At 44.7% G+C, this 24,861-nt stretch overlaps 1 protein-coding gene across 4 annotated transcripts in view; it reads left to right on the top strand.

Annotated features, from left to right (window-relative positions):
- Nucleotides 1–24,861, top strand: part of Lrrc8b (leucine rich repeat containing 8 VRAC subunit B) — a 69,453-nt gene that overhangs the window by 8,785 nt on the left and 35,807 nt on the right. For 3 of the 4 annotated variants that reach the window (XM_036200635.1, XM_036200632.1, XM_036200633.1), the window contains exon 2: nucleotides 7,026–7,186. The exons of the other annotated variant lie outside the window; for it this stretch is intronic. The gene's annotated coding sequence lies outside the window, so the exon portion shown is untranslated. The remainder of the gene's footprint in view (nucleotides 1–7,025; nucleotides 7,187–24,861) is intronic. 4 annotated transcript variants of the gene reach the window in all.

The following is a 24,861-nucleotide window of genomic DNA, read 5'->3' as shown; positions in this document are numbered from 1 at the left end:
GTGGGAGACTGTCAGCCAGTGGACTGCAGGTTAATTTTTTTTTCTACTACTGGATGCATTTAAGGTGCATTCTATTAATCTGAAGATTTCTAAAGTTTATCTCTCTAGGCAAAATTAGATGAGTGTGTTGCTGGCCCAGTTTCAGGGCTGAGATGGTATCCTCAGGCGAGCCATGACTTGTCTCCCAGCTGAGTCTGTGAGTCATGATGCAGTTTCTGAAGGTACCAGATTTCGGGGTGGATGTGTGGCTCGGGCTCCCAGGAGATACCTCCCAGGCAATTGATGCTGTGCCCTTTCTGTCCCCAGGTACCAGAACTTTCTCTCACCCTCAAGTACCCTTGTGACTGGGGCTTCTTGCTTTGCACTTCTCCTGGTACCTGGAATTCCTCTCTGCAGTAATCTGAGATCTTTGTTCTGTGGGAACCTGTCAGATACAGTGGTCAGCCTTTCCTGACAAATGTAACGAATGACATCTCTTCCTCAGTGAAGGGTCCTCTCAGTTGTGACCTCAATGGACCCTTCTCAGATCACCTCAAGTGAGGCATCCTTGCCCTGCCCTCCCAGTCTCTGTCGGTCTTTCATACCTTGCTTTATGGTTGGTTTGCTTGCGTTTCTCTTCCCCATACTGACAGCAGGATGTACATTCTGTGAAAGCAGACTTTGCCTCTGTTCTCAATCGGCTCTTTAACATGCCAAGTAGTGAGCTTCCAGAACTAGCACATGTACTAGTGGACAAATAATTCGATCCTTTTGGTCACTGAATTGACGTGTGGTACCTGCTTCACAGAATAAGCAGGCCTGGAGTTAGTGCACTAATGATTTGTCTTTTCCCTCACAAAATGTGTTTACTTTTAGATCTCCCCCCCACCCCTTTTCTTCAAAATAGCCAAACATTTACTGGAATCCACCCTCTGTTTCTCCCGCTGTTTTCTCCTGATACTTCTGCTTGCGTCGTTGGCAGCTACTGTAGTTTGTGCAGAGGCCATTTCCCGCACTTCCTCCCTCCGCACCCTTCCTTGCTGGGTGAGTCTGTGCTAGGAACGCCAGTGCTCATCTCTGACTGATACTTACTTTTCCGTCTCCCCCATCTTCCTGGAGGTGCCTTATCATTTTTGCCCACTGCAGGGCTCTCTCTTAAAGCCACATCTCACCGTAGCAGGGTGGCTCCTTTGGCTGCAGTGAGCAGGTGTGCAGCATCAAAGTTTCCCTATGTCCGGCCTTTGCAGTTAACTCTTCACTCAGCAGTTTCTGTGTCCCCGGTGTTTGCTCAGTGGACATGGTATGCGCACTCACACCCCATCTTAAGCCGCTTGTAATACATATGTGGAGGTTGTCGAGACAAGATGGCGGCACTCTGGTGATGTTTCTTCCTGTTACCTGAGCGCTCTCGATAAACCAATGCTCAGCATTCAAGCCCGGTCCTTCTGAAGAGCTTGGCTGGCATTTTTCTTCCATCATCCCTTCCCCCACCCTGTCCTCCATGCTGCCCCTGGTCCTAATACAGGACTGATGCCGGAGAAGAGTCTCCCATCTGGTGTTCCTTCGAGGTGACCACTGTGTTTTACTCATCTGGGCTTCTTGGACCAGGCCTCAGCATGACTCACTGTGAACGTTCAATAAACATGCATATTGGGGGCGAGCCAGGGAAGGAGTGCAGCTTGCACACTCCCCATTCCAGAGATTGAGTTCACAGACAGGCTTTCGACTGGTGTTTTGGAAGAAATCCCTTTAAAGGTTAGAAGTTATAAGACACACTGTAAATGCTGTTCAGAGGTGTCCTAATTAGGTTTCTGTGGCTGTGATAAAATATTGATCAAAAGCAACTCAGAGGAGGAAAGCATTTGTTTGGGTTAGAGCTACAGTTCTTCTTGAGAGAAGACAGGGCAGGAACCTGGAGGCAGGAGCTGATGCAGAGGCCGTGGAGGGGCTCTGCTTACTGGCTTGCTCAGCCTGCTTGCTTGCTTGCTCAGCCTGCTTGCTTGCTTGCTCAGCCTGCTTGCTTGCTTGCTTGCTTGCTTGCTTGCTTGCTTGCTTTTTCTTTTTTTGTTTTCTTTATTTGTTTTTGTTTTTTGTTTTTTCCGAGACAGGGTTTCTCTGTGTAGCTTTGGAGCCTGTCCTGGACTAGCTCTGTAGACCAGGCTGGCCTCGAACTCACAGAGATCCACCTGCCTCTGCCTCCTGAGTGCTGGGATTAAAGGTGTGTGCCACCACCGCCCGGCTCAGCCTGCTTTCTTATAGAACCCAGGACCACTGGCCCAGGGGTGGAACCACCCACAGTGGACTTGGCCCTCCTCCGTCAATCTTTAATCAAGAAAATGCCCACAGTCCAGTCTGATGGAGGCAATTCTTCAATTGAGAGGTCCTCCTCCCGGGTGACTTAAATCTGTGTCAAGTTGCCAAAATGGCAACCTGGTATGGGTTGGAGTGTCCGTGAGCTTGTGGTTACTGACCATGAACCTAATTTGGAGTTCCAGGTCTGGTGACAGGCATACCAGAGATGGCTTTTGTTCTTTTCTGCCGTAATCTTTTCTTTCTATTAGAAGTCAGTTTTTTTTTGGTGGCCTGCCTGTCTTTGTCACATGTGTGAAGATAGAAGCTAACAGGTTTTTTTTTTTTTTCTTTTTTTCTTTTTGGGGGGGACAGGGTTTCTCTGTGTAGTTTTGGTGCCTTTCCTGGAACTCACTTTGTAGCCCAGGCTGGCCTCAAACTCACAGAGATCCGCCTGTTTCTGCCTCCCGAGTACTGGGATTAAAGGCGTTCACCTGTCGGAATCTAACATTTTTCATCTTTAGTTTATAAGTAAAAATAGTTCATTTCAGATGATACATTGATTTTTTAAAAAGAATAACTTAAATATTCCCAATAGAAGCTAAATTAAATACCAAAATGGCTTGATATTTAAATACTATAGAGCATTTAAAAGTTGAGTTATTTTGCTTGTATACAACTAACAACATCAAGCCTATTAAAACTTTGATGATTGAGCTGGCAGGATGGCTCAGTGGATAAACGTATCTACCACCAAGCCTGAAGAACCGAGTTTGATACCCAGAACCAACCTGGTGGAAGGAGAGACTCCTAAGTTATCCTCTGACTTCTTCATATGCGCCCTGGTGCATGGTCACAAACATACTCACACACTCACACACTCATACACTCACACTAGCACACACACTCACACACTCATACACTCACACTCACTCTCACACACAGCACAGATGAAATTTTTGTTAGAAAACCATCCCTTCATAAGATATGGGGACTTCAAAGCTTATTTGCATGTGGATAAATACTACTCACTACCAAAATAAGGATATCTAGCCAACTGCTTAAGAAACCTTGCCACATAACTGAGAGAAGGGAGCAGAGTAATATAATCCACTCTCTCTTAAACTGCTTAGTCCTTGTCACAGGTTATCTAGTGACTGGTGGGGGTGGGGTCCAGCCTTGTCTTCCTGAGCTAATAGAGTGGTCCTCCTTCACGCCTGCTCCAGGCCAAGAAATGGCAGTGCTCCCCCAGAGTCAGAGTACTCGCTTCTTGGGCACCGAGTCCTTTCATTTCCTCAATACCTGTAACCCTAGGGGATTCCAAAATGATGCTTTGCTCAGTGACCTGAAAACTGTACCTCCAAGGCAAGGCACCACGAGCTGACTGCTGAGAACGAGGTTTGCCCGTCTTTTGTAATGTGGGGAAATGGTGGATCTGAAAAGAGAAATAAATAAAATAGTTTAGGGGTGGGGGGCACCCCACACTAGGCTACCAGTGACAGAGATAATTTCAGGCAAAGGTTAACTCTCTGGAGATGGATCCTGTCAGAATACCTCTCCCTACAAAAGTGACTCCCCGACCTTATACCCGCTTTGAAGAGCAGTGGTTTGGATACTTAAAAACAAAAACCTTCTTAATCAAATCAGCTCTCAGCTCTCAGGGTCAGCTGAAGGGATGACTTAAAAGTTGGCACTTTCATTAGGGGCGAATGTAGTTGAGACTGTCATTCCTTGGAATATCCCCACTGGAGCTAAGAATTGGATACCAAAGTATTGCTACACCCATTTAAAACATAGGAACAAACTCCCAGAACAGAACTTTGGCTAAAAATCGCCAGATGCTTAGCTGGCAGTCAGCTGGGTCGACAGTTGATTGGTTTCTATAATAGTTGGCCCTGGAACTCACTATGTAGATCAGGCTTGCCTTGAACTTAAGAGATGTGTCTACCTCTGTCTCCTGAGTGCTAGGACTAAAGGCCTGTGTCTCCAGGCCAGGTCTCTAAGAGTATATCTTAATCCTATATAAAGGGGGAAAGTTTAACATTTTTTTTTAAAGATTTATTTATTTATTATGTATACAGTGTTCTGCCTACATGCATGCTTGCAGGCCAGAAGAGGGCACCAGATCTCATTACAGATGGTTGTAAGCCACCATGTGGTTGCTGGGAATTGAACTCTGAACCTCTGGAAGAACAGCCAGTGCTCTTAACCAATGAGCCATCTCTCCAGCACAAAAGTTTAACATTTTATCAAGAATGTTAAATTTGTTCTCAGAAAGAAGTTATTAGCTACAACCTGTGAAAGTGTATGGGCCCTGCAGAGACCCAGGGCATTTCCTTTATGGAGTAATGTAAGCATATAGAACTGTCTTTAGTTAGGGTTTCTGTTGCTGTGAGGAGACATATGACCACAGCAACTCTTTTTTTAAAGATTTATTTTTTACTATGTATACAGAAGAGGGCGCCAGATCTCATTACAGATGGTTGTGAGCCACCATGTGGGTGCTGGGAATTGAACTCAGGACCTCTGGAAGAGCGGTCGGTGCCCTTAACCTCTAAGCCATCTCTCCAGCCCCCCACAGCAACTCTTAAAAAGAAAACATTTAATTGGGGCTGGCTTACAGTTCAGGTGGCATGCAGGCAGACATGGTGCTGGGGTAAGAGCTAAGAGTCCTACATCTTGCAGGCAACAGGAAGTCGACCTAGACACTGAGTGATATCCTGAGCATAGGAAACCTCAAAGCCCACCCCCACAGTTTCTCCAACACTTTCTCCAACAAAGCCACACCTCCTAATAGTGCCACTGTTTATGAGATTATGGGGGCAGTTACATTCAAAATACCACAAGGACAGAGTGTAATTTGTGAGTGGGGCCTGTCTTGGGCTTGTCTGGGCTCCTGGACGCTCTAGCCTCTGGGAGAGACACTTGGCACCTGACCCCAACTCCTCCAGCCTCTGGGCAAGACACTTGGCACCTGACCCCAACTCCTCCTTTCAGCTCCTTCCAGCAAATCTGCCCTGGATTTCAGCGAATCACTGATTAGATTTCTATCACTTAAATTTACAACTTGGGCATGGTAGTGCACGCCTTTAATCCCAGGAGGCAGAGGCAGGTAGATCACTGTGAGTTCAAGGCCAGCCTTATTTGCACAGCGAGTTCCAGGACAGCCAGAACACAGAGAAAGCCTGTCTCAAAAAAAAATTTTAAAGCATTTACATTGACATTGATCATGGTGATCTTGTAATGGCTTGTTTTTTTAGTGTCACCTTGATTGGATTAGAAATGTCTAAGATCTTTGGCCCCCAGAATTCACAAGGGTGGAGTCATCGTGAACAGGGTGAGATGAATATCCACCCAGAGGAGTAAGTCTATGCTTCCCACTGTGTAAGGTTACAGTGAAACACCAGTCTCGGCAACAGGCCCTCGTCAGACCTTCAGCCTGCCAGTGCTTTCTTGGAGAAATATAAATAAATCACAAGTATTCATATGTCCCAGAAAAGGATGAACAAGAACTCAAGATGATGGTCAGAAAGGAAAAAAACAAACCAAAAAAAACACCTCAGGGAGATGGAAATCTTGAAGAGAGTGTTGTAGTTATTTTGTTTTAGTTTTTCAAGACAGTTTTTCTGTGTAGTCTTGGCTGTCCTGGAACTCATTCTGTAGATCAGGCTGGCCTCAAACTCACAGAGACCCACCTGCCTCTGCCTCCTGAGTGCTGGGATTAATGGAGTGGACCACCACCACCCTAAGAGTATTTTTTAAGGACAAGGAGCTTCTTCAGATTTTAAAGGAACAGAAGATCTGAATGTGTAGACAAAAGAGGAGCAGGCAGTGAGGAAAGCCACCTCCCTTCTTTTAGCAGACACAGTGGCTTCCTTCCACCCAGAGACACAAATGCCACCCCCACCCAGGAATTTCCTCTGGGCACATTTTATAGAGGTGCTTGGAAGATAAGCTTGTCTAGAAAGTACTCATCATGTGGCTTATCGCCTCAGCCACACTTCCTTAGCAGATGACTCTGCTCTTTCAGATCTACAACGTAACCAAAAGTTAGAAGTTGTCATTGTCCACACCCTTGGATCAGTGTGGGATTTCCAAAAGTAGGTAGCAGTTAAACATTTTAATTTACATATTCAAATTTTTTAGTAAAACTCAGTTAGCTTTATAATCCAAGATGTTTACCATTCTACCTCCTATAAACAGTGGCATTTGCTGAACTTTCTCTCTCTCTCTCTCTCTCTCTCTCTCTCTCTCTCTCTCTCTCTTCTCTCTCTCTCTCTCTCTCTCTCTCAGACAGGGTCTCTACATAGCCCCAGGGATGTCTTGGAATCCCTATGTAAACCAGGCTGGCTTCAGAGATCCACCTGCCTCTGCCACCAGAGTGCTAAAGGCATGCGCCACTACACCTGGCCTGCGTTTACTGAATTTTATGATTTTCTGCTGTTGATTTAATGGCGACAAAGCCTACTTTTCCCATTGGACTCACCTTCAATGAATAGACCACTCTGATAGAAGAAGCTCTAGCCTTTTCTCTTGTAATGAACCAGAGGCCCCTTTCCCATCCTCACTTCTACCCAGAGAGTTCGGAATCTCTAGCCTACTTTTTCATCTGGGTGCCTTGTTGCCATGGTGATGAGCACAGTCAGAATGGAGATCATGGCATATGTAATAGGCGTCGTCACGGGGGCAGACTGGAGCAACCCACTGGAAGAGACACTGGGCTGTGGACTGATGCCCTTTGTCCTTTCCCTCCCCAGGATTAACGAGGTTGGAGAATGACCCACGGAAGTCTGTGAAGAGTCTACAGTACAGACGTCCGTATTGGGAGTTTTTAATGCATACCAGTCAGAAACTTGACATTTTCCTCAACCTAATCTTTGAATGGAGATCTGCCTGCTTAGGATGTCCCCTGTTCAAGGTACTTGGCTTTCATCAAAGACTAATAGTTTATGGTATTTTGCTCCTTACCCCTGAAATTTTTAAATGCAGTCTATTAATTCATGCTAAATTTATGCTTGTTTTAAAATTACGATGAAATAGTCTCTAGATTTTGTGAAACTTTGTGATTTCTGTAAGACTCAGTAGCTGCCCACACTTCATTTTTAACCTACATTCATATTTGTTCTTTATACATTGATTGCATCTTTAAGGATGGTATTCCCAGGGTGCTCATAAACTACCCAAATATTGAGCAAAATGGCATAGTTGCTCAATTCTAAACAACTGTTTTTAAATTTATCTTGTTGTTTTAAATTTTGCATCGCTTATGTTTTTGTTTGTTTAGGTGGTGTGTACAACATGAAGTAATTTAATGTTGTGTTTTAGATTCTAAAGTCATGGTTCCTCCATTGCAGACCAAACCACAGATACATTTTACTAGCTGGTTATGGGAAAATGGAAGTGAAATGGCAATGGAAATGCTTCTGTGTAACAAAAATTAACAACCAGGAACCCTGCCAGAAGCAAGAGTGTTAGGAATGCTAAGCCTGGAATGACACAGGAACACAATTGCTCCAGAGCCACACTTAACCCTCGGGCGCAGGAATCGCTGTAAGGGCCTGCTGCTCTGTGACAAGGGGACTCGAACTCCTTCCATTCTTGCGTCCTTGCCTGTCGGGCTCTTCTCTTCACCCAGTGACCTTGTATTCGCCGACTTCACTAGCTGCTGTGATGGTTCTAACAATGACCCAAAGGTGTGTCTGGAGTCAGTGGCACACTGCATTTCTAACACACCTTACAGTGCATCCAGCCTTCCCCCTTTGTAGCTTGAAGGGGAGGAGAGAGGGCACAGGAAAAGGATCTGGGTGTCCATGCTGACTCTAGCCCAGGCTCAGCCTGAGCTGGGCTTGGAAACTCCTTTTGGGGGGGGGGGGGGGTTGAGATACGGTTTCTCTGCACTCCCTGGCTGTCCTGGAACTCTCTCTGTAGACCAGGCTGGCCTCGAACTCATAGAGATCCACCTGCCTCTCGAGTGCTGGGATTAAAGGCGTGCACCACCTCCCTACTGGAAACTCCTTTTTAATTCTGTACCCAGCACATGGCTTTCCAAAGAATGGTCCAAGGACAAAAAAGAAGCAAAAGATGACACCAGGTTTGTTTAGGCAAGCGACACTGGCAGCCATGTGGCTGTACTGGAGGTAGGGGAAGTCATCTTGAGAGACCCAGATGAGGTGGAACAGAAGAGACTAATATCAAAGAAATCTGAGGGGGGGGGAGTAGAGAGGGGGGGTGACATGACTAAGATTGACTGTTGGCTTTTATCAGAAGGACCCTGTTGTGATTACTGGTCAGCTGTGCTTGCTGACATTTACCGTTGTTAGTATAACTCCCACATTTCATCATCTTTCAGAGGTGGCATGGATCAAGTTCTCCACCAAGTCCTCAAATGTCATGCTAGTCTCTAAGTGAACGTCTTCTCCCCGTCAATGGGAGAGGTCTGAAGGAAGTGAGTGAAGGTTAGTTCCATGGGGAGAAATACTCCTGCGTGGGTGAGGTTTGCTGCAACGAGGAAGCTCTGCGGTCCCCATGGCTCATTGTCTTCCAGGAGCGAGGACTTTATGGTTCTCTTTGTGAGGAGTCTCCTCTGTCATAGGCCACCATTCCCCGATACCTTGTGGGTGGAGGGAGAGGCCGTGGCTTTGATGTTATCATCTGTGTGGAAGCAGAAACTAGGCCAGCAGGAATTATTTCTGTTCTGATTAATGATGAAGCTGGCATCCTGAGAGGCTGCCTATCTTGGCTAACGTTAAGGTCGACGGTGGTAGGATAGATGCCAGTTCATTTTCGGCCTCCTTGTGGGCATCAACTGGACTGTGTGTCTAAAGTAGCTGATTTGGATCTTGACTTGAGTAAAAAGGGTTGGTGGAACTCTTTCACTGATACTTTGAAGTTGGTATAGTAGGGCATGCCTGTAATTCCAACACATGAGAAGTAGAGGCAGAAGGATTATAGGTTCAAGGTGTTGTCTTCAGCCACATATGGAATTCGAGGCCTGTCTGGGCTACATGAGACCCCGTCTCAAAGACAGGTTGAGAATATAGGTCAGTTTTACAGAGCCCTGGATCTCTCTCTCTCTCTCTCTCTTGGTAAGCTGTGGTTTGGCATGTGCCCACCGCTCTTGGAAGTAGAGTAGGAAGCAAAGTTCAGTGTTGTCTTCGGCTACTTGGGGACTTGGAAGGCAGCCAGGGATAGGTACCTAAATGATAGAGAGGTGACCATGGATAATTTCAGTAACTACTTTCCTGATACTGATAATCATCTAAATTTGTGGTATGCAGTCTAACAGTAACCTTAATTGTTATAATAACATTTCAGGGACATTTGAAACTTGGGTATAAAGCCAGACACCGATGTATACCAGAGAGAGGGACTGAACAAAGATACTAGCTTTGAACATGCCTTGCTTTCATGGCTTCCAGGTTGAGTCTCGTCCCTGAACCCATGCTCACCTTTAGGCCAGGTTCTAGAGAGGAGAGTCCTCTGCTTGGGCAAGCTTGTGAGCTCTTGGGCAAGGTCGTCACAGTGGCTCAGTGCTCTCCTCTGTTGCTCCTGTGACGGTCAGGGTCACAGAACAGCCCCTCTGCCATCATCCGCTGTCTGGAACTTGACGTGTCTTGTGCGGATTCTGGTCTTGTCAGCAGTCACATGGGTGTTAGTTATGCTCTGTCATGTTTACTGGTTCTGAAGGTTTAAGTGAGTCACAGTGTCATGTTTTGTCTGATCTGTAAGAAACCCCCATGGGGCTGTTGTCAGCATTACATTAACTGGTAGGAACCACTGGGATTCTCACATTTTATCGTCTTCCCATGAAATGTTCTGATGCTTTGACTGCACCAAGTTTACCCATGATTTCTGCCTCCCCTCCACAGCTTCCGAGGGCTGGATCCTCACACGGGACGTCTGTCATCTGTCTTCCTGGGAACAGCTCGTAGGGAACTCTCTGTCTTTTGATGGACATGTGTCAGTTCAGTAACTAGGCTTCGGTTGACTTATGTGTTGTTGTGAAGGTAGAGCCAAGTTCCTGCTGTGAAATTAGAATTGTGTAGTTGTTGGCTGGAAAGGAAGAATACAGATGCATCGGATTTATGGGTTCTTTTTAAAGATTTTTAGACTTGTTGATTTTATTTTATGTGTTTTGCCTGTGAATGTACTGCGTACATGCCCTGGTGCCTGCAGAAATCAGAATCGGGTGTTAGATCCTCCGGAACTAGAGTTGTGGATGGTTGTGAGCCACCCTGTGGATTCTAGGAACCAAACCTGGGTAATTTACAAGAGTGACAAGTGTTCTTAACTGCTGAGCCATCTCTCCAATCATAGAAAACATTATCAGTAGGTCCCAGGATCAGAGCAGAATAGCCCGTGAATTTCAACATTGTCCCACAGATGAAAAATTAGAATATTTTCTGTTTATTGGTCATTTATTGTCAGTGCATACATTGAGATATGGAGATTTATAAATAGCCTTGAGAATTGGTGCTAGTTGGTCTCCATGGGTGTCAGTACTCAAGATATTCAAAGAATCATACATCTGGAAGGTTAAAAAACAATCGTTTTACTTGTTAGAGGTCTTAAACTTTGGCCTTTTCACAGTGTACTTGAGAGGTAGCAAGTTCATAACTTTGCCGGTCTTGTTACTTAACAGTCTCTGCAAAGAAAGTTGATTCTATGATGACCTTACTTTTGAGAAAGCAAGCAAGTTGTTTAAAAATCTCTGTGTGCGTGTGGAGAATTAGATGTTAGGTTATGCAGGGACGGTGTGCTGTAGAGTTCCTCTGGAAATGTGAAGAAAGGAAGTTAAGTTCTTGGTACATCTTTTATGTCTTTCCTCTCCAGTAAATTCTCAGGGTTGTGACGTACTATGGTCAGATCTTTAAAAAATCTTTTTAAACAAAATGCTTCCTTCCCTGGTAAGATTTTTGTTTTGGTGTTGTGTTGCCCCTGTGCTGGGATCTGAAATGTTCTCTGTGTGTTTCTGTGATTTGACCTGATAATCTCATTTGGATTTACCAGGCTCAACAGCTGTTGTTTCATCGACTATTGCAAAGTCGTATTAAGGTCTCAAATTGATAAAAATCCTTCCCAGGGTTGTCCTAGATTATTCAGAGATTTCAAAAAAAAAATACAAACCTTGTCCACTGTAATTGTCATGTTCTTGTAATGAAACTTACAATAATGTTAATAATATCGCAGAACACGTGCTACATAGGCTAAGACTCTTTGCTGCTCTCCCATAGAACAGTAGTGTGGTTTGTAGATAGAATGGTATTTTCCGGGTAAATCCAGCTGTCCTCCTTTCTCCTGGAGCAGGAAGAGACCTCAGTTCCTTTGTGATGTCGGTGGTATCTGGTGTGATGTGATAGATGTTTTGTCGTTTGATCTTAAGTGATCCTTTGGCTTTGGTAAAGCAGAATCAACATTGAGAAGGTGGAATCTTCGAGAGTGTCTTGGGGGAGTGTAAACTCAGGATAATAACCATTTCATGAAATTGTTCCGCAGCTTTATTGGAAGAGGATATCACGTGTCGAGTCTTGCCTTTTAATTTCATTATTTAATACAGCAGGAATGTTTCAGAGCTCCTTTGCCATGATAGCAACCCTGTCAGCCGTCCTTCAGTCTGTCCAGTCTAACATGATGGGAAGCATGGCATGACCCTTACATTCCCCTGATCTGTTTTGTTAGCTGTGACTCCCAGCCACTCTCGGCACCGTTTCTCTCTTTCCCTTTTTTTTTTTTTTCTCCTTTGAGAGTTTTAATTTATTCTCTTCCTGAGTTCAGGGCCAAAGCAATAGATTTCTTGTTGCATAGTGATACAGCCAATCATTTCTGCATTTACAGGGAGTGGTATGCCTCCATTTCAAAGCCACCCTTAGAGGCACAGTCACAGTGGGTTATGACAGTTTCAGGAAGGAGAATGGCAGCTACTCTCCTGTTTTTATGGGTAGGCTCAGAGGACCCACCCAGTATACCCTGCACAGTACATACCCAGAAGAGAAAGACGTAAGTACAGGCCATGAGCTCGCTAGCCCCCTTTCCTCTCCAACATACTGTTTGGTGTGTGGTTTCCCAATGCAGTGCTCACACAAGGAATTCAGTCAGTAAAAATATGCCAAATGTCAGCAAACTTTGTAAAAAACTAATTGTCCATTGGTCTCTTCCCTAACTAATAATTAAGTCTTGCAGTACATGTATAATCAGGGAGGTTTCCTACCTTTTAAGTCAGTGACATTGCGAATGTCCAACTTAAGAACAGCAGGCCAGCGATCAAGTAGATGTCCCAAAGAGCCCTCAGCACAAGGTCAATGGAAATGCTGAGGAAGGAGCACCGTAGGGTTTTGAAAGATGGAGACAAGGTGTGCAGAGCTAGAGTGATTGTGGATGAAGTTCATCTGCTCAGCATTTGCTGGAAAGTGAAGTAGGCATGGGCGTTGGCAGGACCTGATCACTACGTGAAAAGCACATGAAGGATCCTTCTAGTTTGTTGTTGTTGTTGTTGTTGTTGTTGTTGTTTTGTTTGTTTTGTTTTGTTGTTGTTGTTGTTGTTATAAACCTTCCTAGTACAGTTTTTAAATGAAAAAAAAAAAATAAAAATGTTGGTTGGTTGGTTGGACCTTGGAGCTGGAGGTCATTTCAGCTTTACCACCTGCATCTGCCCTACCACGCATGACGCACTGGTGGTTCTGAAAGGCAAACACAATGACTGACTTTTGCAAAGTCACATCACCGCCCGTCCTCTTCAGCTTAGAACCCATTAATGGCTTGTACTCATGGGCTCAGAATGCATGTATTTTTCCCTTTTCCAAGGCCTTCCTCCTCCTCCTCCTCCTCCTCTGCAAATGGTTTTTCTTGGAGACTTGAGAATGGACAACAAAAGATAAAGGCATGGCTGTAATTCCCTGGTGATGTGAAGGCGAGCATTCAGGAGGGCATCTCATTTCGCCCCCCAGAAGCAGGGAAAAGCAGGCTGTTATAACAGGAAGCGCCACCCAGCCAGGTAGAACGCCCCCACCTTGGTGCAGATTCCCGAAGCAGATTTCCCTTTCCTGCTAAAATCCTTCACCGCAGAGGGGGAGAGTATGGAGACAGCAGAGGAATCCAGACACAGATTACTAGTTATTTCTCTGTGAGTCGGGCATGTTATTGCCAACATGCACCGGCTTATAACACTAATTTCCTAAGTTGTTAGGAATTTTGCAAGCCACTTGTTGATCATTAAAACACTAAGTTATAGGGCTAGAGAGATGGCTCAGTGGTTAAGAACCCTGGCTGATCTTCCAGAGGACCCAGGTTCGATTCCCAGCACCCACATGGCAGTTCACAACCATCTGTAACTCCAGTTCCAGGGGATCCACTGCCTTCTTCTGACCTTGTGCACATGGTGCACAGACATGTATGCAGACAAAACACGCACACACATAATTTTTTTAAAAAAATAGGAAAACTATGTTATAAAAATTTATAAAGTATTACAAGTAGTACACATTCATCACTTCCCAGTTTTACTATAATTTGCAACTACCTGTGCTCTGGAGAATCTTTATGTCTGAGGCTGAGGACATAACTGTGTCACGTTTTAGCACAAAAACCTGAGTCAGATCCCAGCACCATGTAAACGCTGTGCACTGTGCATGCCTGTGATCCCAGCGCTAAGGAGGTGGAGACAGGATCTGAGGGCCTTATTGGCCAGCTATTCCAGATGAGTGAGCAAGCTCCAGGTTTAGTGGGAGAGCTTATCTAAGATGGAAAGTGATAGGACACATCTGACATGGACCTCTTGCCTCCATGAGATGCATGTACACACATAGGCAGGCACACATGAACAGATAAGCATGCATAACACACACACACACACACACACACACACACACACACATGATCTTATGCCCAGTGTTTCTGCAAAGTTGAAGTATTATATAAGGTTGACACATTTGTATGTACATCTCAACTGCACTTTCATTAGTGGTTTGAAACTAACCTTACTGGGAATATTTTACACCGAGTAATATGGTAAGGATTCCAAAGTCAGGCCTTTTGTTTGTTTCAGATTAGTTATCTATAGCAAACCACTGGGTGTGTTTATGATATTTGAGCTATATTTTTAAGAGTCTACTTAAGGTACTGTGTGTAGACTGTTATTAGGGTGACCCAAAGAGGGTAGGTGTTGTGATTATTACATCACTGATGGGCCCATGGGCTCTGGTGTGGGCTCACTCTGCTTTGGTGTGTGGTTAGAATTTCCCATAATAAAAAGTTAAAACATTAATTAAGGTATGTTCCCCTGAAAGCAAACAAGCTTCCTGACATCAGTGGTCAGGCACCCAGTTCTGGCCCTCCACTTGTCTGGCCCCTAAGTCTTGCTAGTGAAGTTCCTTTAGTAAACTTTTCTCGAATTTTAGAGCCCTTATTTTGTAAGTGGTTCGTACAGATCATTGACTTTAAACATCTGTTTCTCATTAAGTAAAATCAAGAAGTCACTTTGCAGTTTATGGTACCCCTGAAAGTAAAGGAGCCCAGTGGAGGTGTCCCCAGGACGTAAAAGCCTGTCATTGCAGAGGAGAGACGCTCTCACTGGATTGCAATCCTGCTTGCAAAGCCATTCATACCAATAGGGGAAGGAGTCACGTTATTACTCAGTAGGCTGCTTACAGCTATATGCCAGCTGTGTGCCCTTTCGATTCCTTTCAGGCTAGCAGCTTTGAGTCATCACTCATAAAAGGAGAGCTGTCAACTGCCCAGTCTTCGGCCCCTCCCTCCATGCTACCTCACTCATATGCTAGATGGGCTTGGAATTACTGGCCATGAATTACAATAATCGTAATTTAATGTCTTAAAAAGTTGCAGCCCACATTCTGCCTGTCTACACATGTCATAAAGCAGCGTCACAATGCTTTTTCTAACCTGTGTTGCAGTATCAAATGGAAAAGTTGTAACATCAGTTACTTAAGTACAATGGAGTTTTCCTATCATTCTCAGTATAAGTTTGGAGTCTAATACTTTCTTCCTGGATTTGATTCTGCAATAGTTCATACAAGCTTAATCTAGTTGACCAGAAAAAGATTACACTGAGTTGGTCATTGATTATCACATCAACCCGGGGTTTGTTGTTTCTTTGACAAAGAATAGCAATGGCCTTGACAGGAAAGGGCAGCTAGAATGTCTACTTTTAATGTCATGCACTGGCTGCTCTGTCTGTGGAGAAAGACCGGCTTAGATCATTCACCAGGTTTAATCATCAAAACAAGTTCCAAACAATGAAAACAGCAGATATTAAACTCAGGTACTTGGGGTCAAAATACCAAAAGGAAATGTGAACTGGGGCACACGCTGCCAACAGGATGTGAGAGGGGAAACCCAGAAACCAGAATAGGGCAGCAGGTGAGGAGCCTCTGACCTCGCTCAGACAGGTGGCAGAGAAGTCACCTGGAGACCCTGGCAGCCTTGGTCCCAGGAGTTTCCTTGGGATAGATAGATGGAAGTCATAGTTCAAAATTAAGTTTGTAAGATTATGACATGATTGCTCAAAGAAAACACATGATCAGTTCTTAAAGTGAAACGTGCACAGGGTTGTGATTTATCTCACCAGATATTTATTGTCTGGGCTTGGTGGTGAGAAACTCTCAGTGATTTCCACAGAGAGAATCCATGCTCCTGGGGCACACCCTCTAGCAGATGGAGACAGCAGACAGAATAAATAAGCGTCAAGTGTGCAAATCACAGATAAATTTTGTGCAGCAGAAGGAAACAAGCCTTCAAAACTCTATTGTCCAAGGATATGGTCTCCAACTCAGAGCGGTCAAAGGATGTTGATACTTATAAAAACAGAAAACACCACTTCTAAAATTCTTGTTACTATTGATGTCAAGGAACTAAATATGTTCACTATTTCTATGACCAGTAATTTAGAACATGCTAGTCAGTGTGGTTTGAGAGAAGCCAATTTTTTATGCTGAAGTAAAGTGAAAAGTGTATCCTTGCAGTTTTTTGTTGTTGTTGTTTTGGGTTTTTGTTTGTTAGTTTGTTTGGGTTTTTTTGTTTTTTCTGTTTTTTGGTTTTTTTGGGTTTTTGTTTTGTTTTGTTTTGTTTTGTTTTGTTTTGTTTTTCCAAGACAGGGTTTCTCTGTGTAGCTTTGCGCCTTTCCTGGAACTCACTTGGTAGCCCAGGCTGGCCTCGAACTCAGCCTGGCTCTGCCTCCCGAGTGCTGGGGTTCTCCCAAGTGCTGGAATTAAAGGCATGCGCCACCACCACCCGGCCCTTGCAGTTCACAGTCAGGGAGGCAGTGAGCACCTGCAGCGGGATGCTGGGAGTCACTCAGAAGCAAGTAAGTCTTGATTAGTCCAGTCCTCCTGCTTGCCTCCAGCCGGGCAGCCAGGCAGAAATTTTTTCTGAGAGGTGCTTTGTAGAACAATCTCTGTCTCTGTCTCTGTCTCTCCCTCCCTCTTTCTCTCTCTCTCTCTCTCTCTCTCTCTCTCTCTCTCTCTCTCTGTGTGTGTGTGTGCGCGTGTGTATTTTATAACATATGTTTGGAGTTGTTTTTTATTCAGACAGGGTCTTACTATGTAGCCCAGGCTAGCCTGGAGCCTATAATTTCCTGGTATCTATTTTCCACCTGCTATAATTACATATGTGTACCACTGTATAAGCAGTAAGCCAACTTTATGTTTTATTCTACTAAGTTGTCATAAATACAATTAAGTTGACTGTCTTTAAATGGGATTCTGTAGAGAGCACTCTTGTAAATGGGTTGTTTTATGGTGGAGGCTATGTTTGGTTTTTTGTTTATTTTGTTTGTTTGTTTGTTTTTGTTTATCGAGACAGGATTTCTCTGTAGCTTTGGAGGCTGTCCTGGAACTCACTTTGTAGACCAGGCTGGCCTCAAACTCACAGAGATCCATCTGCCTCTGCCTCCCAAGTGCTGGGATTACAGGCGTGCGCCACCACCGCCCAGCTGGTTTTTTAATGTACTTTTTACACATTACCAAGTTCAGGATTTTATATCTCAACATCCCAGAGCCTTTAGTAGAAGTGAACAGCCTAACAAATGCATCCTCCCTACACACCCCTGCCCTGGACTCTGATTGTCTTTTCTATCTGCCTGTTAATCCCTTGTATCTTGAAAGTCCACAAGCTGTGCAAACTTTGCCTTTTATAACTCATGCATACGTAGCCCTCAGTCTCCTCCACTGCTGGCCCTGTGGCCCAGATCAGGCTTGTCATCTGTCCTTGCAGCCTGGCTCTCTTCATAGCTAGAGTGACACCAAGACCTTGTGTTGAATCCTGAAAAACTGCAGAGCCCGTTCTCATCAGGGAAAATCTGATGGAACACTTGTAAATGTGTGGCTAGTAGGTTTGCTATATCCCCGCTTCTCATCCTTCCTTAGTTACCCCGTGGACCACTGGCCGGCTACTGCGTTCCTGTGTGCACTTCCCTTTTGCCAGCAATATTCTGTTAGCACTTTTCAGTTAAAAGCTAGGTAGCCACACCCTAAGGCAGAACCCTCAGTTGTGTTAATTACTCTTGATCTGACGTGAAACAGCAGAACTCAGCGACTCCCACTTTAGATAGCCATAACCAGCTATCCTAAATCCATCATTTCTGTTCTTTCTCACCCCTCCCTGTCCAGACCCTCATACCTTTTCATTTATATTGTCTTTCCCTGACCCCCTTGCTCTCCTCACTTCACCTCTGACCAAAGCACTTCTTGTACTTTCAGTATTTCTTAAAATATTGCTCCATTCTTCTAGATTCTATGGTTATCCTTTTAAAGCCAAGTCAGTCGTGTGCTTTATTCTGGAATCTGAAACCCCAAATGTCCTCAGTGCCGCATTTATTACAGGGATATTATCACCCCGGGTCACACATTTCCTTACTTAGGACCATGCTGCCTCTCACCCGGAGCATCTTCTCCTCCAGCTCCTGTACACCCCTAAAGACTAGGGGTACATCATCCACCATGACTCTGCTCCGGATGGTTGGGAAAACATTGTGCTTAGAATTGGCATGGTGGCTTAAATATGTAAAGCTATTGAGAGATGGATGCAGGAGGGTCAGAAATTCAGGGTCAGCTTTGGCTACCAAGTGAGTGTCAATCTAGGCTGGGCCACTTGAGACCCTGTATGAGAACAAAAACAAAACTCAGGACAAATCTGTATTCCGTACTCGGTGTCTGGAGTGGGCTCACATTTTTCCCTAGCCACGTGTCTTCCATCATGGCTGGGAATCAAACTCAGGACCTTATGCATGCAAACTCTACCCCCAAGCTCCAGCTGAAATTGCATTTTCTCTCTGAGATGATATTCTTAAAGTCAAGGGCATGTTTTACATAACTACTCAAGAAAAGAGTACTCTATGTACTTAGGAGTATTCTGGGTTCAAAATTAATCATCTGTGCCTCATCTATTTCCCTTTTCCTTTCCCACTTGCGTTTCCCATCTGCCCTGACCTTTTGGGGTGTTGTATGGAGAGACATAAGATCAATTTGCTTCCTTGTCACCTTTAGCCCGTAATTCAGCAAATGCTCAACAAATTCTCTTGTCAAAAGAATTAAAACAAAACAACTCTAGAATATGAGGGTCTAAAATGGAAGTATAATATTTGATAGAGGGAGTAACAGAGACAGGAGAAGGTGTCTAGAAGAAAGGTCATCTAAGAGGCTGGTCTGCGTCTCTTTAAAAAAATGTGTGTGCGTGTGCATGCACGTGTGTGGGTGTGGGTGTGTGCCATGGTACACATGTGGGGGCAGAGGACAACTTTCAGGAATTGTTTTTCTCCTCCTACCATGTGGGACCCAGGGCTTGAACTCAAGTCCTCAGGCCTGGCAGCAAGCCCCTTTGCACACTAAGCCATGTCACATGCCACTGGCCTGCTTCAGCACTCATTCTTCCCATATGTCTACAGATAAAACATTCAATCAAAGCTTGGCTCAGGCTCTTCAGTCTCTTTTAACACAACAGCAGTAGACCAGGCTCAGCTTCTTAGGAGTGGCTGTGCCCTGGCAGAGTAGGCTACCAGGTGTTTACTGAACACACACTCCCATGTGATTTGCATATTTCACATGCGTGCTCTCATAGACATGCACACTCAGATTGATTCGTTAGTCACTGCTTGCTTTATTCAGGTATCCCTCTCTCTTAGATTGTATCCATTTTTGTAACAGTGATGGGCTTGCTTTGTGTGTGGGGAGGCGGGTACTCATATTTCCTTTGGTCTTTTGCAGTGACTGACAGAGGCTATGGGTGTGGGTCACTGAGGATCTAACTTACTTAGGTTGCTAAGGAATGTTCAAAAAATGTTGCACTTCATGTATTTAAACTTACTCAACCCTGCTTAAAGCCAGAAGAAAACAAATCAGTGAGTGAGAATTCCTCTGGTTTTCCTAGGCCCTCTTTCATGCATGCCCAATCTCCTAGAATAAGTATCGTGATTGCAGAGATCAAGAAATGATGGTGCTTTTTCATATTCCTGTCAGGAAAGCCTATGGAAGAGAGTTTTGTTCAACAATACCTTGCACAATGGAACCTCTGTACTTTCTTACTGTGCCTGGGTGATTGCATAGAAGTTTAGACTTTACAGTAGAATAAAAAATCCAATAGGATCCCAGCAGAACAGCTCAGGGAAATAGAACCTGTTAGCTAAGAAGCAAAGCCAGTCATTACGGATTGCCATGGTTTTATGAGCATATTTACCAGCATGGAAAGCATAGCTTCCCCCTGCTCTCTACTCAGCAGGGCTGGGTGAGTCACTTGTATTTCATATTGGCCAGCCCCACGACAGGAAAATACATTTGCATAAAAGATTATGTCAGTTGCTGGACAACAAATTGAAGACTTACCTCTTGAAGTCCCGCTTAGTGTTGCTCTGATTACATTGATGTTGCCAAGGGAATGGACTTTTAAATGAAATTTTAATAGCACTCCAACTAATTCCAACGTGTCTTTCATTGCCCTCAGTTCTTACAGTGTGATCATATCTGGTTTCACTTCCTGGTTTGCCCACGCAGCCTATTCCTGGGAAATATTTAAATAACGTGGTTAGGAGAGAAAAATGTTGCTGCCAAGTGGAGGCACAGATTTAGTTCATAGTGTTATTCTTTATTTAAGATAGTTTTCAAATGTTGCAAATAAAGTAGAGGGTTTATTATAGCGTTGTCATGCATGTATGCTATTACAGTTGTTCTGGTTCATTCCCCTCCCATGGTGCTTTGCTCTTCTGTGACACCTCTTCTTAATGGTCCTTCGTCCCCATTCGGTGATTTTTATAAAATGAAATTTCCTAATGCTTAAACTGCTAAGTCAATTGTTTAAAATCCGTGCTTGTGCGTGCATGCATGCGTGAGAGTGTGTGTGTGTGTGTGTGTGTGTGAAAGAGAGAGAGAGTGTGCATGTGTGAGTGTATGTGTGAGGGGGGGAAGAGAGTGTGTGAGTGTGTGTGTGAGGGGGGGAAGAGAGTGTGTGAGTGTGTGTGAGAGAGTGTGTGTGTGTATGTAAGAGTGGGGGGGGGAGACGGAATGTGTGTGAGTATGTGTGTGAGAGAGAGTGTATGTAAGGGGAGACGGAGAGAGAGAGTGTGTGTGTGAGAGAGATTGTGTGTGTGTGTGTGTGTGTGTGTGTGTGTGCGCGCGCGCACACACTCCCACGAGGTTAACATCTGGTGTTTTCTTCAGTTGCTCCCCACCTTATTTTTTGAGATAGGCTCCCTTACTGAACCTAGAACCACACTGACTGGCCAAGCTCCCTCCTGTGTCCCCCCGTCCTGTGTCCACCCTCCCAGCACTGGGATTTCAGGCCACTCACAGAGGAGTCAAACTCAGGTCTTTGTGCTTGCCTGGTGGGTTCTTTACTGACAGAGTCAGGCCCCAACCAGCGTTGTTTAAACTTAAAAAAAAGAAAGAAAAACTTAGTCGGCAATGAAATTAATTAGGTTACCTTGGGATGAAGTCATCCCTTCCACAGGACTGTTTGATTATTGATTAGGCACTAGTGAAACAAATGAAATGTTGGCCCTTAATTAGAGTCATTGTAATTTGATTTTCAGCAGATTTGATTGTAGGGTGAGTGACATGATGCCTAATTTCCAGTGCCTAACAGCCCTGTATATTAAGGCGATGACTTGTTTATTGTACGGTTAACAGGCCATGCTAGATCTGGCTCCCTTTGTGTGTGTGTTTAAATGACCGTTCATGCACATTAAAGCCTTTCGCGAAATCTTTGGCTGTTTGTTCTAAAGTGATATTTGTATGGTAAAATATTTAATCTACTAAAGTATTCAGGCATCTTCTAGTCTAAAATACCACTTACCAAATTCATTTCTCTTTGAAAAAAACGCCAAGTTAAGACTTTCAGGAAAATCCTGCTTCCTCGTCTAGTGGCGTCATATGCCAGGCTAGTCTGGATATTTGATTTTTATTTTATTTTATTTTATTTTTTTAGCACTATGATTTTCTCTACTTGGAATTTTAATTGTGAAGCCCGTTTATGATTTTGCTTTTTGAGGTTTTCAGATATATATTCTAATATGAAATTAGACTTCCTGCTCTCAGTGTCAGGCTTTTACCTGATGTTTTCAGATTAACATCCCTGAAATGTAATGTGTCCCTGAGATAGTTTCCCACAATTCCATTGCTCAGTGATATTTTACTGTGTGTAAGATCAAGTCTAAATTCTTTTCTTCTTGTGAAAATCTTTGTTAATTCCCAAAGTTATTTCTGTTCCCCTAAACAATAATTACTCAGATATCTGTTAGGCTTGGGCCTTAGATTTCATCCTGAAAAATTATTATCTTGACATTTGAGACTTTATTTAATATTTGACCTTAATCTCTTTTTCCATTATCTTTATCGTGTCTGTATGAAGAATTCCAGTGCACCCTACCTGTTAACCCCTGAGCTCACTTTGAGTTTCTATTCTGACCTTGGGTGGTTCATGGTATACCCCAGTCCTTCATGATGTACCCCAGTCCTTAATGGTGTACCCCAGTCCTTCATGATGTACCCCCAGTCCTTCATGGTGTGCCCCCAGTCCTTCATGGTGTACCCCAGTCCTTCATGGTATACCCCAGTCCTTCATGATGTACCCCAGTCCTTAATGGTGTACCCCAGTCCTTCATGATATACTCCCAGTCCTTCATGGTGTGCCTCCAGTCCTTCATGGTGTACCCCAGTCCTTCATGGTGTACCCCAGTCCTTCATGATGTACCCCAGTCCTTAATGGTGTACCCCAGTCCTTCATGGTGTGCCCCCAGTCCTTCATGATGTACCCCAGTCCTTCATGATGTACCCCAATCCTTCATGGTGTACCTCCAGTCCTTCATGGTGTGCCTCCAGTCCTTCATGGTGTACCCCAGTCCTTCATGGTGTACCCCAGTCCTTCATGGTGTACCCCCAGTCCTTCATGGTGTGCCCTGATTGAGTCCCCTGCTTCTCTGTTCCTTATCCCTTCGTCCCCAATTGTGCAACTCTGTGTACCTTACAGTGATCATTATGCCTTCCTTGAGGGATTTAAGACACTTGTGTGCCGATTTCTGCACTCTCTTATATTTATGTCTTCTTTCACCAAAGCACAAACTCCTTCTGAGGGCCAAGTCTGAGCTTAGGCTCTCCCATCCCCTCATCACCTGGGACAAGACTCTCACACAGTGTCGGAGTCCATGCAAGATGTGACATTCTTTCAGTTTCTCTTGGTGGCCATTTCCGGGACATGACGCAAGTTGATGGCAGATAGGACTCTCATGTCTACCTGCCTGTCTTTCAGCCAGCATTGACTCTGTGGCAGCATTTCCTGAATGGCTAATGCTCCACAATAAAAGCGGATGGTGCTGTCAGTACAAATAGGAAAGTATTTCTTACGGGGGGTGGGGGAAGAAAACGTTCACTTTCTCCACACTGTCTTTCCACCTTTTCACTTTGCCTGCTAAGAAAGTGCCATCTTAGCAGAGATTCGCCTGCTATGTACAGAGGAGAAACTCCAGCAGACCCTGGGAGTCTAGCTGAGTGTGCCTCTCTGCCATGAGAAAGCCCCACCCTCATTTAAAAATCGTGTGTTAAACTTCCAAATGCAGATTGTGACATCTGTCTCATGGAAAACCTTCAAAGGTAAAATCCCCAGAGAGAACATGGCTTCTTCCCTGGTGAAGCCTCGAGGTCCTGAGGAGTTCTGGAGCAGAAAGCAGGCCTGTGCAGAAGGCTGTCTGTCACTGGCTTTGCAGCTTGACCTTCTGATTCCGAGTCCTGCGTGGATTTAGGAGAAGCTTCCATGTGTTCTCACATGCCCCAGAGTCTTTCTGATGTTGCTGAGCACCTGCCTGCCCACCCCCCTCTTCCCTGTTGATGGGAGGTTCAGCACGGCTTCAGTCTCCATGGGAAGGGACTTTTGCATGTCGAGTAGAATTTGGTAAATTGAAGGTGACATGATGGACAGATAAGTTGTGGTTTCTGTTAGGGGCAGGAGGTCTAATTTGAACCCTTTTATCTGTGCATTAATATGCAATAGCTGCGTCTGCATGGTAAGCCTGGGATACATTAATCAGCATAATATATACTGACCAGACCTGAGAGCTTATAATAGTGGGGGGAAATCCCTTCATGGAGTGACTACTTATGGGATAATAGGGGCTACGAAAGGAAGGGACCAAGAGCTACAAGATCTTGTGGTGATAGAACTGTGTAAGTCATTGACTCAGAGCGTGAGGACTTAACTGACAGCCTCGTCAGATCCTGGAAGGTGACTTTGACCTTCCAAGAGAACTTGTTGGCACTGCTTTGAGAGGCAGCCATTTTGAACAAGAGTAACCCTTGTTCAAAGGGAGGCTTCCTATGCAGCTATGTGTGATCAATATGTGTTTGGTCTTGGACCCAGTTTCTCTCTCTCTCTCTCTCACACACACACACACACACACACACACACACACACACACACACACGCGCGCGCGCGCGCGCGCGCGCACGCAGCCCCAGTACTTTGCCTGCTCCTGGGCTGTATCCTCTTTAAGGAAGTGATACTAGTAATTGGATTGTCCTGAGTTCTGGGAACCACATTACAGAATTATTGAACTTGAGAAGGGGTCAGACAAGACAGCCATGCACCTAAGTAGCAGGAACACTGTCAGAAGCATGGACAGAAGCAGAATCTGTGGAAGGGAATGTTGACTGGGAGGGCAGTGTAGATAGATTAGGGCTGGATTGTTGCAGTTGACAGAGAAAGGGTGTGTCATGTTTACCCTAAATGTACACCAAACATTTTCAGTGTGCCAGCAGAGGAATTAATGGCAACAGGTTTGGGCCACTAGATGCCCCACTCACCAGATAGGAAACATGAGGACTGATTCAACCTCCAGAGGAAAGTGGACATTGAATCCGAAGCATGGGTAGGTGACCTAACAGCCTGCGCTTTCAGAAGGGACTTACCTGTTTCTCTCTTGCGGCTCTTGCCCAATGCTTCACTTCCCACCTCCTTCCTGGGAGAAGACGAGCTGATGAAATCAGTGTGTGTCGTGAAAGGTCTCATCTGGATTCAGGAGGTGGCAAGCTGGACCGCCAGCTGGGTGTTGTTCATTCTTGCCTCTGCAGCCCACCCACTTCTCCATCTATTGATGCTGTCCACCCG

Source organism: Onychomys torridus, chromosome 10 (genome assembly GCF_903995425.1).
Source record: "Onychomys torridus chromosome 10, mOncTor1.1, whole genome shotgun sequence".
Classification (NCBI taxonomy): domain Eukaryota; kingdom Metazoa; phylum Chordata; class Mammalia; order Rodentia; family Cricetidae; genus Onychomys; species Onychomys torridus.
Note: the sequence above shows the minus strand (reverse complement) of the source record. Positions and strands in the feature narration are given on the sequence as shown.